This window comes from Marmota monax, unplaced genomic scaffold (assembly GCF_021218885.2).
Source record: "Marmota monax isolate L192 unplaced genomic scaffold, Marmota_monax_Labrador192_F-V1.1 WCK01_AAM20220418_F8-fsc00760, whole genome shotgun sequence".
Lineage (NCBI taxonomy): Eukaryota > Metazoa > Chordata > Mammalia > Rodentia > Sciuridae > Marmota > Marmota monax.
Genome location: NW_026694599.1, coordinates 14,905 through 26,495, shown reverse-complemented (window position 1 = coordinate 26,495; position 11,591 = coordinate 14,905). Strand labels below are relative to the sequence as shown.

The 11,591-nt window shown below is 33.0% G+C and overlaps 1 pseudogene; it reads left to right on the top strand.

The window, feature by feature from the left end:
* Positions 1 to 455: 455 nt before the first annotated feature.
* LOC124077601 (protein kintoun-like) lies at positions 456 to 1,785 on the top strand (annotated as a pseudogene).
* The last annotated feature ends 9,806 nt before the right edge of the window (positions 1,786 to 11,591 follow it).

The window sequence follows — 11,591 nt, the reverse complement described above, 5'->3', positions numbered from 1 at the left end:
TATATATTCAGGTGCTGTTAAATTAACTGTTCTGTTCTAAATTGCACTTTATATAGAAATTTTTCTTATATTTTTATTTCTGGGTGATCTGTCCATCATTGAAAGTGGTATATCAAAGTCCCCTACTATCACTGCATTGCAGCCTATCACCTTTCAGATCTATTAATACCTGTGTTTAATGTTTAGAATCACTAATTTTGGGTGCCTATGTATTTACAATTCTTATATCCTTTCAGTGGATTAACCCATATATTTATATGATGACCTCTTTTTCTTGTTTAAATTAAAAAAAAATAAGTTGTAAATTATCTGATAAAGTATAAGCTACTCCTGTTAGCATAATTGCAGCTATCTTCCTTTTCCCCACCCCTAATTTATGAATATTGTACTTATTCCCTAGAAATACAAAATAGCCCAAGATAAAACCTACTGGGAGCGTGGGGAAAGCATGCCCCATGAGAGACCCCCAACCCAGATCCCATGGACACTGGGATCGCCGCCACCCCAGGTGTCCTCAAGGTGGTGTGGTGTCTCTGTCAGCACGCACTGGGGAGGAGATAGAACTCCAGCTGGAAGAGCGAAGTTTGGGTAGGCACTCGGTTTTGCCACCAGGCCTAGAGGAGGAGTCATCCCTAGGAACTGGGAGCTCACCTGGGGATGGTGGTGTATGCTCCCCTAGTACTTCATCCCTGGCCCTTGACCAGGAGTCTCCTGTAGGAAGAGGGAGTGCATGCAGAGATATCAGTGCAGAGACACGCGAGGACCTGGAGGGCCTGGTTGGCGAGACTTCTGATCCAGCAATGAGTGGCCCCGGAAGGAGAGCAAGGAACATTTGTGTCTTCTTATGCAGTGTAACCAGGATGAAGAATCCTTGACTCTGCTAATTCAAGTGCCGCGCATTCAGCCTCAAAATCTTCAGTGGAATCTGAACCCCCTCTGGTACAAACTGTGCTTCTTCACACAAGACTTGGTTTACTCTTTCTTCTTGCAGTTTGCTCCAGAAAATAAATTAAGTACCAAAGAACCCGAGATCAGTGTTTCTTTAAACAATGCAGTGATAGTACTGGCCAAATCTCCATAGAGCCATGGACCTTGGTGAGAGTGGTACTATGGTTTAAACAAAGATTCTTTGGAAGAAAAGTTGTTTATTAATGAAGAAAATGTTAATGAGTTTCTTGAAGAGGTCCTGTGCTCTCCATTCACACAGAAAATGTCCCTGTCCCCACCATTAACTGAAGTTCTTCAGGTTGCTGATGAGAAGATTCAAATTCACCCAGAGTTACAAGAATGTAGTAATCCTGATCAGCTTCAAGGAAAGGAAAAAAAAATAATGAAGAATGTCATCTAACTAAAATAGAAAATGTAGAGCATTTTACCACCTCTATAACTGATTCTGATTCATCTATAGCAGTTAAAGCACTAGAAATAGATATTTGTGGTTCAGTTGCAGGATTTCAACAAGAGTCTCTTGATGTTTCTCAAATGCTATCTGGAAAATCAAAGCAAACTGAAGCAAAAATGGAACGCGCTTTTATTTAACAGAAAGGTTATACTTACTCAAATGAGGACAAAGATAATTTAAAAGAACGGGTAATAACTAAAGAAAAAGAACTGGATGGACATCACATATCTTTTTTACTGAACAAAACTATAGTTCACAATATACCTGATTTTGATAGCATAAAAGAAACCAATATGCAAGATGGTACTGTGCATATTATTAAAGATCGTGTGACTCATTGTGCATTAACTTTTCAGAATTCTTTGCTATATGATTTAGATTAATTCTATATTATTTTGGAATTTAAATGTTGAGTAAAAAATTTTTGGACCTAAAATAGTTTCTTTCTGTTAAACATTAAAACAAAGGTAGTCAACAAAAAATACAATTAAAATTTGGAATTTCTTTCTGAAAAAAAATATTATATATATATATATATATATATATATATATATATATATAATTGTGAAAATGATTTTAAATTTTCATTGATAAATAATGATAACTAAATATATAAAATTTGGAATTTTAATTCCAATGGGTAAACTGTAGTATTTTTTTTTCTTTAAATAGTTTAATCTTGGAGATGTTTTATAATTCCTCTAGTAGATATATTTTTTTGAAATAGAGATGTAAAATAGTTTTAATACAACCTGTGTGTGAGTGTATGTGTGTATGTGTGTGTGTGTGTGTGTGTGTATATATATATATATATATATATATATATATATACACACATATATACATATAATGACTTCTGTGTTGATTTTTGCTTCTTCTGCTTACCCTTACTTTTAAATTTCAAAATAAATATTCACCAAGTTGTGTTTCTCACACAAAACAAAACAAAAACTCTACTGGCCTGGAGAAGTGCTTGTCTCTCTTCTCTCATTGAGAGATAGGAGATGATTTACCTGCCTCTACAATGGGGAGGAACTGGTTTCCCTGTTCTCTCCTTGAGAAGATAAAGAGACATGCAGGTTTTCCTGTTCCCCCTCTGAGAAACAGAAAAACTACCTATCTCTGTTCCCAAGAAACAAACATGCCTTTCACAAGATAAGCAGATTCTTACTATGTCAGTCAAGAATAAACCCTCCCCTAGCCTGTGGCTCTGATTTTAGCATGTAAAATATAACATTCAAGGGGGAATTGCTGTTGACCTCTTTCGCTTGCTGCTGCTGCCCCTCTGTGTGCAGAGCAGCCTTGTCAGACTCCTGAAAATAAACCTGCTTCTTATCTCAAGTGTGTGTGTGAATAGTCCTGTGCCACTTTTCTTTCAACTCCTGTTCTCTTTTGATTTCCATTGGCAAGAAAATTTTATTCCTTAATTTTCAGGTTATATATGTCCTTACAGGTAAAGAAAGTCTTTTTAGCAGCATATAAATTATTTATTTTAACTACTCATTTAGGTACACTGTGCCTTTGATTGCAGAGAACTTCACTTATATTTAAGGTAATTAAGGTAATATATTTAGTACTCCCATTTTGTTCACTTTTTCCTGGTTGCTTTATATATCCTTTGTTCCTTTCAACCTGTCTTCCTTTGTAATTGAGCTGTGTCTGATACATGCTTTCATTCCTTTTATTTAACCTTTTGTGTAACTCCTACAGGTTTTTCCTTTGCGGTTACCATGATGATTGCATAACAAATTTTTTTTTAGGACCAAAACTGAACTCAAGGCCTTGTGCATGCTAGGTGAGTGAGCTAACTCTCCAACCCCTGCATAACATATCTTAAACATCTGTTTCTAAGCTCATTACTAATTAGCTTTGATCAAACTGTATAATTCTAAACTTTTATTACAGTACCACCCATCAGACCTTAAATTGATCATGTTACAGTTGATATATTTTAATGAATCTCTGAACAAATTATTGGGGCTATTGCTATTTTTATGTGTTTTATGTTCTAACTTTTATGCTAAAGATATAGGTGATTTACAGGGCAATATTATAATACTAGAATATTGTAAATATGACCATAGGCTTCTTTTAACTGATGAATTTTTACTTTTATGTTTTTGTTTTACTAATTAATGTTTACTAATTAGTGTTTTGCAGTATTTCTCTTCTTTGTTTTTCTACTGCCCTCTCCTGGCTAATATTTTTTTAGTAATGACTGTTTAGAAAAACCATATGGTTGAGACTCTGAGGGCTGCTTTCATTTCTACTTTCCATTAGAAGATAATTTCAAATTTTATTATATGAAATGTGGTGTTGACATATAGTGATTGATTCAGATGCACATTATATGATTGATGAAATGATGTATCAGTATGAAAGTAATTTGGTCATTTCTATGGACTTTTAATGTCTGTAAAAGAAATTTTCACCATTCATTGCATGATTAGTCAAATTTTCTGATTGACTGTTGTGAAAATATGGTGTCATTAGAAAAAATCTGAATTCTTCCTCCATGTTTGTATCTTACAGTGGCTGCAAACTTACAGAAGACCATAGATGATCCCAAAGCATTTTAAAACATTGACATTTAATTTGGTAAGTAGAAAGCTATAGTAAAAGGGTAATATTTTGCCATATTGTTGACATCAACAAGTAAAGATATAGTTTAATAACCTCCCTTATAATTTTGATGTTGTTCTGGGATTGATGTTTACTTTCAACATTACTTCTCTCCAGCATTTGGGAGTATTTTCTGATCATAAGTGGATATTTTCTATATCATGAATATCCTCATTCCTTCCACCACTACATCTTTGACTAAAGAGTGGCCATTTAGGAATCTTTAAGCCTATTTTTCTATTTTCTATTTTTCTATTTTTCTTTCAGTTTGTGTGGCAACTTGACCATATAGATAAAATTAAAGGCAGTTCAAAGCAACACTATTAATAAAGCTTTCCTGAGGTGAAATCCCAGTGGTTCTAACTTTAAAGAATAGAGGCTAGTTGTTGTATACATGGTTCAGGTAATTGGAAATGATTGCAGAACAGCTCACCAAAGGTGTTGAACAAAGACATCACACTTTTCACTCACCTTTCAAATCGCAATATGGGTTTCTTTAGAGAGCAGATATTCTGACAGATTTTATGTAGTAATAGACTTTAAACTTAATGTCTGTATTGCCACAGAGATACAGAATCCTGGTGTCTTTGTGAAGACAAGAGATCATGGTCATGGTTGGAAATGGAGAGAAGACCAGATATTGAAAAATGACTCCTGAAAGTTTTAGCGAACAGTACATTAAGACTGAATAAGTGGCTCATTTAAAAATTATAAAATAATCTTATCAAGAGACAGTCAGAATGCCACAAGCAATTTAATATTTAGATCACCAGCACTTTGCTTTGCACAACATATATTGATAAGCTGCCATTTTTGTCTCTTGTAAAAATTAAATGGAAAATGTTTGTGGCCAAAAATACTAAATGGTTCAATTATAGTAAAGGTGAGCTTTGTTCTAATTAACATTCTGGGTCTTGCTTCTCATCTAATTTCAGATAACTAGACTGCATAATAAAAGAAAACCACAAAGATTTGCACAGAAAGAGTATATCTGAACACATTTTTTTCCAATGGACAATAAAAGAACATTTTCTTCAGACAGAGCCCTAGATTAAAAAACAAATTCATCTTCTGGTTTGGAAGTTTACTCTCACTTCTACTGTGTTTCTACTTTACCTAGTCTAAATTTGTACATCTATAACCATTATAATTTACTCCTATATTATTTTCTATTTGTAATATTAGGACCATTATTTCCTATAATTAAATATTGTCAAATTACCTTTATAAACACGCACATACCATTTCATGTCTTCGTTCTAGCCATGTACCTGACAGGAGGTAGATTTCCCTAATCCTATCCAACCCTCAGTAGACCACATGGAAACTAATTAACCCCTAATTATCATTAGCTCCTAATTGCCTCCAAATCTTACCATTTTTTGCAATTGTCACAACCCCTAAGTGAATAATGTTTGCATAGCAAATTCGCAGTGAACAGTTTCCAAATTGAACCCAATTATGAATTTAGTGTGTCTTAAGCTCTATCCCTAATAAAAGTATTTTATCAAAGACAGATTTTTAGAAATCTTTGAAATTTTATTCCCTTTATGTAATTATTTCTGATTCCCTATTTATTTTGAGGGGAAAATTATTTCTTTTTATCAGTTCTTGAAAATTTTTACTGAAATACAAAGGCAGACTCTATCAAGAAGATTACAGAAAGCTGCATACAAGATGCTTGCCAAAGAGTTTCACCTTTCCAGTGAGAAATTAATAAAACAATTAACCCAAATGTAAAGTTAATTTTTCTAATTGACGGAAATAAGAGTGCACAGAAGTAGAGGGTTGTATTGATGGAGAATCCCTTTAACAGTACACTCCTTACTGGTGAACATGTAGCAAACAGAGAAACAACTTTAAGTCCATTATTGGGTTTTGTATTCCATTACTACTTAGGTCTATTCAGTATAATGTATTTCAATTCATGTAATATACATTCACATCAGATGTGGATGAGCAAATAAATTTATTTAGAATCAAAGCTTTGTCCATAGATGAATCAATGACCAAGTAGGATACCAGTACAGAGATAGCAGGTAAAGTTCATTTTGAAGGAAATTATGAAAATATGGGTCAGAGTTACCTGCATTGTTCTTCATGGAGAGTTTTCCTACAGAGAATCCTATGGGAGCAAGAGGACTAAGGGGGGCCTAGCCTGATGCAATGCTGCTGATTCTCTTTCAGATAAAAATCAGTATTCTATTTACTATTATGTTCGTTTTCAAGTGTAGAGAGTTTTGCATCACTTACAACACAGAAGCACTGATAGTCACAGTTTTTTGTTGAAATAGGCATTTTCTAAAATTTTTTTTGGATTCACAAACTTATTTCTTTTTTTATATATTCTGAAGATTTTTTTATTGGTTTTTCAAAACATTACAAAGCTCTTGACATATCATATTTCATACATTTGATTCAAGTGGGTTTTGAACTCCCAATTTTACCCCAAATACAGATTGCAGATTCACGTGCCCCCCATGCTTTTTTTCTTTTTTTTTCCAAAAACTTATTTCTTATATGCAATACAATCTCATAATGTTTCTAAAAAATTACAAATAAATTTACTCATATTAGTATGCTACATAGTTAAGACACTTTTGCTAAGTATTTTAAGTATAAGGAAGATAATTATAATATTAAATGTATATTTTTAATATTTTAGAAACATTGAGAAAAATTTTTCCCTACCTTTGCTTTACTTTCACTATTTAACTCAGATTAATTATGTATGAAAAGCATGGTTCATTTAAATATACATTTAAGTGTAACCCACTCTATTGTTTTTAATTTGAATGAATGAGTTGTATAATGAACCATTTAAATGGACCATCGTAGGATCATACTAATATCTACATAAATTTTTCTAATATTAACTGAATATTATGTAAGGATAAAAACCACCAAGAAATTTAATATAATTGAAGCTAGTTTTTTGCCTGAGTTTTCTAATCTCCTAGAGATACATTTGGAAATTTTCATCCTGTTCTCCTTAAGAGAAAAAAATTATTTTATTTATTTTATTGAGAGTTTTCGCATCTATATTCAGTAGACATTTGCCTATAGTTTTGATTTTCATAGTATTTTCTTTAAGTATGTGTCTAGGTAATACTGGGTTCACAAAATGAATTTGGAAGTATCTTTGATTTGGGAGGAAGTGTTTTAGAAATTTTGGTATTAATTATTTTTAAAATGTTTGATAGAATGCAACAATTAAGGCAACAAGTCCTGGTCTGTCCTTTTTTAATTGATTTTTTAAAAATGACAGTGGAATGCATTACAATTATTATTACACATATATAGCACAATTTTTTATATCTATGGTTGTATATAAAGTATGTTCACACCAATTCGTGTCTTCATACATGTACTTTGGATAATGATGTCTATCACATTCCACCATCCTTGCTAACCCCATCCCTTTACCTCCCACCCCTCTGGAATATCTAGAATTCATCTATTCCTCCCATGCTTCCCCTCCCTACCTCACTATGAATCAGCCTCTTTATATCAGACAAAACATTTGGCATTTTTTTGGGGGGGATTGGCTAATTTCACTTAGCATTATCTTCTTTAATGCTATCCGTTTACCTGCAAATGCCATGATTTTATTCTCTTTTATTGCTGAGTAAAATTCCATTGTGTGTATATGCCACAATTATTTTATCCATTCATCCACTGAAGGACATCTATGTTGGCTCCACAGTTTAGCTATTTTGAATTGTGCTGCTACATACATTGATGACTGTGTCCCTGTAGTATGCTGTTTTTAAGGCTTTTGGGTGTAGACTGAGGAGAGGGATAGCTGGGTCAAATGATGGTTTCATTCTCCATACTGCTTTCCTTAATGGCTGCACCTATTTGCACTCTCACCAGCAATGTACAAGTGTACCTTTTCCCCCACATCCTCGCCAACACTTATTCTTGTTTGTCTTCATAATAGCTGCCATTCTGCTAGAGTGAGATGATATCTAACAGTAGTTTTGATTTGCATTTCTCTAATTGCTAGAGATGATCAACTTTTTTATATATTCCTTGCTTGATTGTATATGATGTTCTGAGAAATGTCTGTCAGGTTCATCGCCCATTTATTGATTTTGTTATTTGTTTTTCAGTGCTTAGCTTTTTTACTTCTTTATATACCCTAGATATTAGTACTCTATCTGATTGTGAGGGGTAAAAATTTGCTCCCAGGATGTAGACTCTCTATTCACCTCACAAATTGTTTCTTTTGCTGAGAAGAAACTTTTTTAGTTTGATTCCATCCCATTTATTGATTCTGGTATTAATTATTGCACTATAGGAGTCTTATTAAGGAAGTTGGGGCCTAATCCCCCATGATGAAGATTAGAGCCTTCTTTTTCTTCTATTAGACACAGAGTCTCTGGTTTAATTCCTCAATCCTTGATCCACTTTAAGTTTTGTGCATGGTGAGAGACAGGGGTTTAATTTCATTTACTTGCATATGGATTTCCAGTTTTCCCAGCACCAATTTTCAAAGATGCTATCTTTTCTCCAATGCATGTTTTTGACACCTTTGTCTAATATAAGATAATTGTAATTTTGTGGGTTAATCTCTGTGTCCTCTATTGTGTACCACTGGTCTTCTAGTCTGTTTTGGTTCCAATATCATGCTTTTTTTGTTACTATTGCTCTGTAGTATAGTTTAAGGTCAGGTATATTGATACCACCTGCTTCACTCTTCATGCTAAGGATTGCTTTAGCTATTCTGGGTCTCTTCTCTTATTTTTTTCAGATGAATTTCATGATTGCTTTTTCTATCTCTGTGAGGAATGTCATTGGTATTTTGATCAGAATTACATTAAATCTGTATAGTGCTTTTGGAAATATGGTCGTTTTGATAATATAATTCTGCTTATCCAAGAAAAAGGTAGATGAGTCCATCTTCTAAGGTCTTGTTTGATTTCTTTATTTAGGGTTTTGTAGTTTTGATTGTATAGATCTTTTACCACTTCTGTTTATTCCCAAGTATCTTATTTTTTTGAGGTTATTGTAAATGGGGTAGCTTTTTTTTCATTTCCCTTTCAGAGGATTTGTCACTGATATATAGAAATGCCTTTGATTTATGGGTATTAATTTTAAATCCTGCTACATTGCTGAATTCATTTACTAGTTCTAGAAGTTTTCTGGTGAAGCTTTTTGGGTCTTCTAGGTATAGAATCATATCATCAGAAAATAGTGCTAATTTAAGTTCTTCTTTTTTTATACATATCCCTATAATTTCTTTTGTCTAATTGCTCTGGCCAGTGTTTCAAGAACCATGTTTAATTGAAATGTTAAGAGAGGGCATCCCTGTCTAGTTCCACTTTTTAGAGGGAATGCCTTTTATTTTTCTCGATTTAGAATGATGTTGGCCTGAGGCTTAGCATAGTTAGCCTTTACAATGTTGAGATATGTTCCTGATATCCCTAGTTTTTCTAGTGTTTTGAACATGAAAGGGTGCTGTATTTTGTCAAATGCTTTTTCTGCATCTCTTGAGATGATCATATGATTCTTATCTTTGAGTCTGTTGATGTGATGAATTACATTTATTAATTTGAACCACTTTACATCCCTGGGATAAATCCCAATTGATCACGGTGCATAATTTTTTGATATATTTTTGTATTTGATTTGCCAGAATTGTATTGAGAATTTTTGCATCTATGTTCATTTGATATATTGGTCTGAAGTTTTCTTTCTTTGATATGTTTGCCTGGTTTGGGGATTATGGTGATATTGGCCTCATAGATTGAGTTTGAAGAGCTGTCTCTTTTTCTATTTCCTGAAATAAATTGTAGAGTTCTGGTTTTAGTTTTTCTTTAAATGTCTTGTAGAACTCGGCTGTGTATTCATCCTGTCCTGGGCTTTTCTTGGTTGGTAATCCTCTGGTGGCATCTTCTATTTCATCACTTTTGTATTTGTCTGTTTAAATTGTGTGTATCTTCCTGATTCAATCTGGGAAAATTGTTTGACTTAAGATATTTGTCAATGACTTCAATGTCTTCTATTTTATTGGAGAATAAGTTTTTAAAATAATTCTAATTATCCTCTGTATGTCTGTAGTGTCTGTTGTGATATGATCTTTTTCATCACACAATTGGTAATTTAAGTTTTCTCTCTCATTCCCTTTGTTAGCGTAGTTAAGGGTCTGTCAATTTTATTTATTTTTTCAAAGAACCCACTTTTTATTTTGTCATTTTTTTTTCAATTTTTTCTTTTCAATTTAATTAATTTCAGCTCTAATTTTAATTATTTCTTGCCTTCTACTGCTTTTAGTGTTGATTTGTTTTTCCTTTTATAGGGCTTTGAGATGTAGTCATTTATTTGTTGACCTTTTCTTTTTTTAAGGAATAAACCCCATGCAATGAATTTTTCTCTTAGTACTTCTTTCATAGTGTCCAAAATATTTTGATATGTCTGTGTTCTCATTTATCTCTAAGAATTTTTTTAAACTCCTCCATGATGTTTTCTTTAACCCACTGTTCATTCAGTAGCATATTGTTTAGTCTCCAGGTGATGGAGAAATGTTTATTTTTTTTTTTAATTTTGTTGTTGATTTCAAATTTCATTCCATTATGATCTGATAAAATACATGGTAGTATCACTACTGTTTTGTATTTGCTAAGAGTTGGTTTGTGGCATATTATATGGTCTATTTTAGAGAAGGATCCATGTGCTGCTGAGAAGAAAGTGTATCTGCTGGATGCAGTTTGAAATATTCTATATATGTCAATTAAGTCTAAATTATTGATTGTATTATTGAGTTCTATAGTTTCTTTATTCAGCTTTTGTTTGGAAGATCTATCCAATGGTGAGAGGGGTGTGCTAAAGTCACTCAATATTATTGTGTTGTGGTCAATTTTACTCTTGAACTTGAGAAGAATTTGTTTGATGAACATAGCTGCACCATTGTTCGGGGCAAATATATTTATGATTTGTATGTCTTGTTGGTGTATGGTTCCCTTGAGCAGTATGTAATGTCTATCTTTATCCCTTTTGATTAACTTTGGCTTGAAGTCTACTTTATTCATACAAGGATGGAAACCCATGCTTGCTTCTGCAGTACATGTGAGTGGTATGATTTTTCCCAGCTTTTCACCTTCAGTCTGTGTATGTCTTTTTCTATCAGATGAGTCTCCTGTAGGCAGCATGTTGTTGGGTCTTTTTTTAAAAATCCAGTCTGCTAGCCTGTGTCTTTTGGTTGATGAGTTTAAGCCATTAGCATTCAAGGCTGTTATTGACACATGGTTTGTATTTATACATACATATTTGTTATTTAACTTGACTTGATATTCCTCTTTGAATAGTTTTTCCTTTAATGTACTATATTCCTCTGCTGATTTTCTTTGTTGTTTTCGTTTCCTCTTCATGGAATATTTTTCCAAGAATGTTTCGTAGTGCCAGTTTTCTAGGTATAAGTTATTTTAATTTTTGTTTATTGTGGAAGGTTTTTATTTTATCTTCAAATCTGAAGCTTAATTTTACTGGATATAAGATTATTGGTTCACACCCATTTTCTTTCAGAGGTTGATATATGTTGTTCCAGGATCTTCTAGCTTTCAGG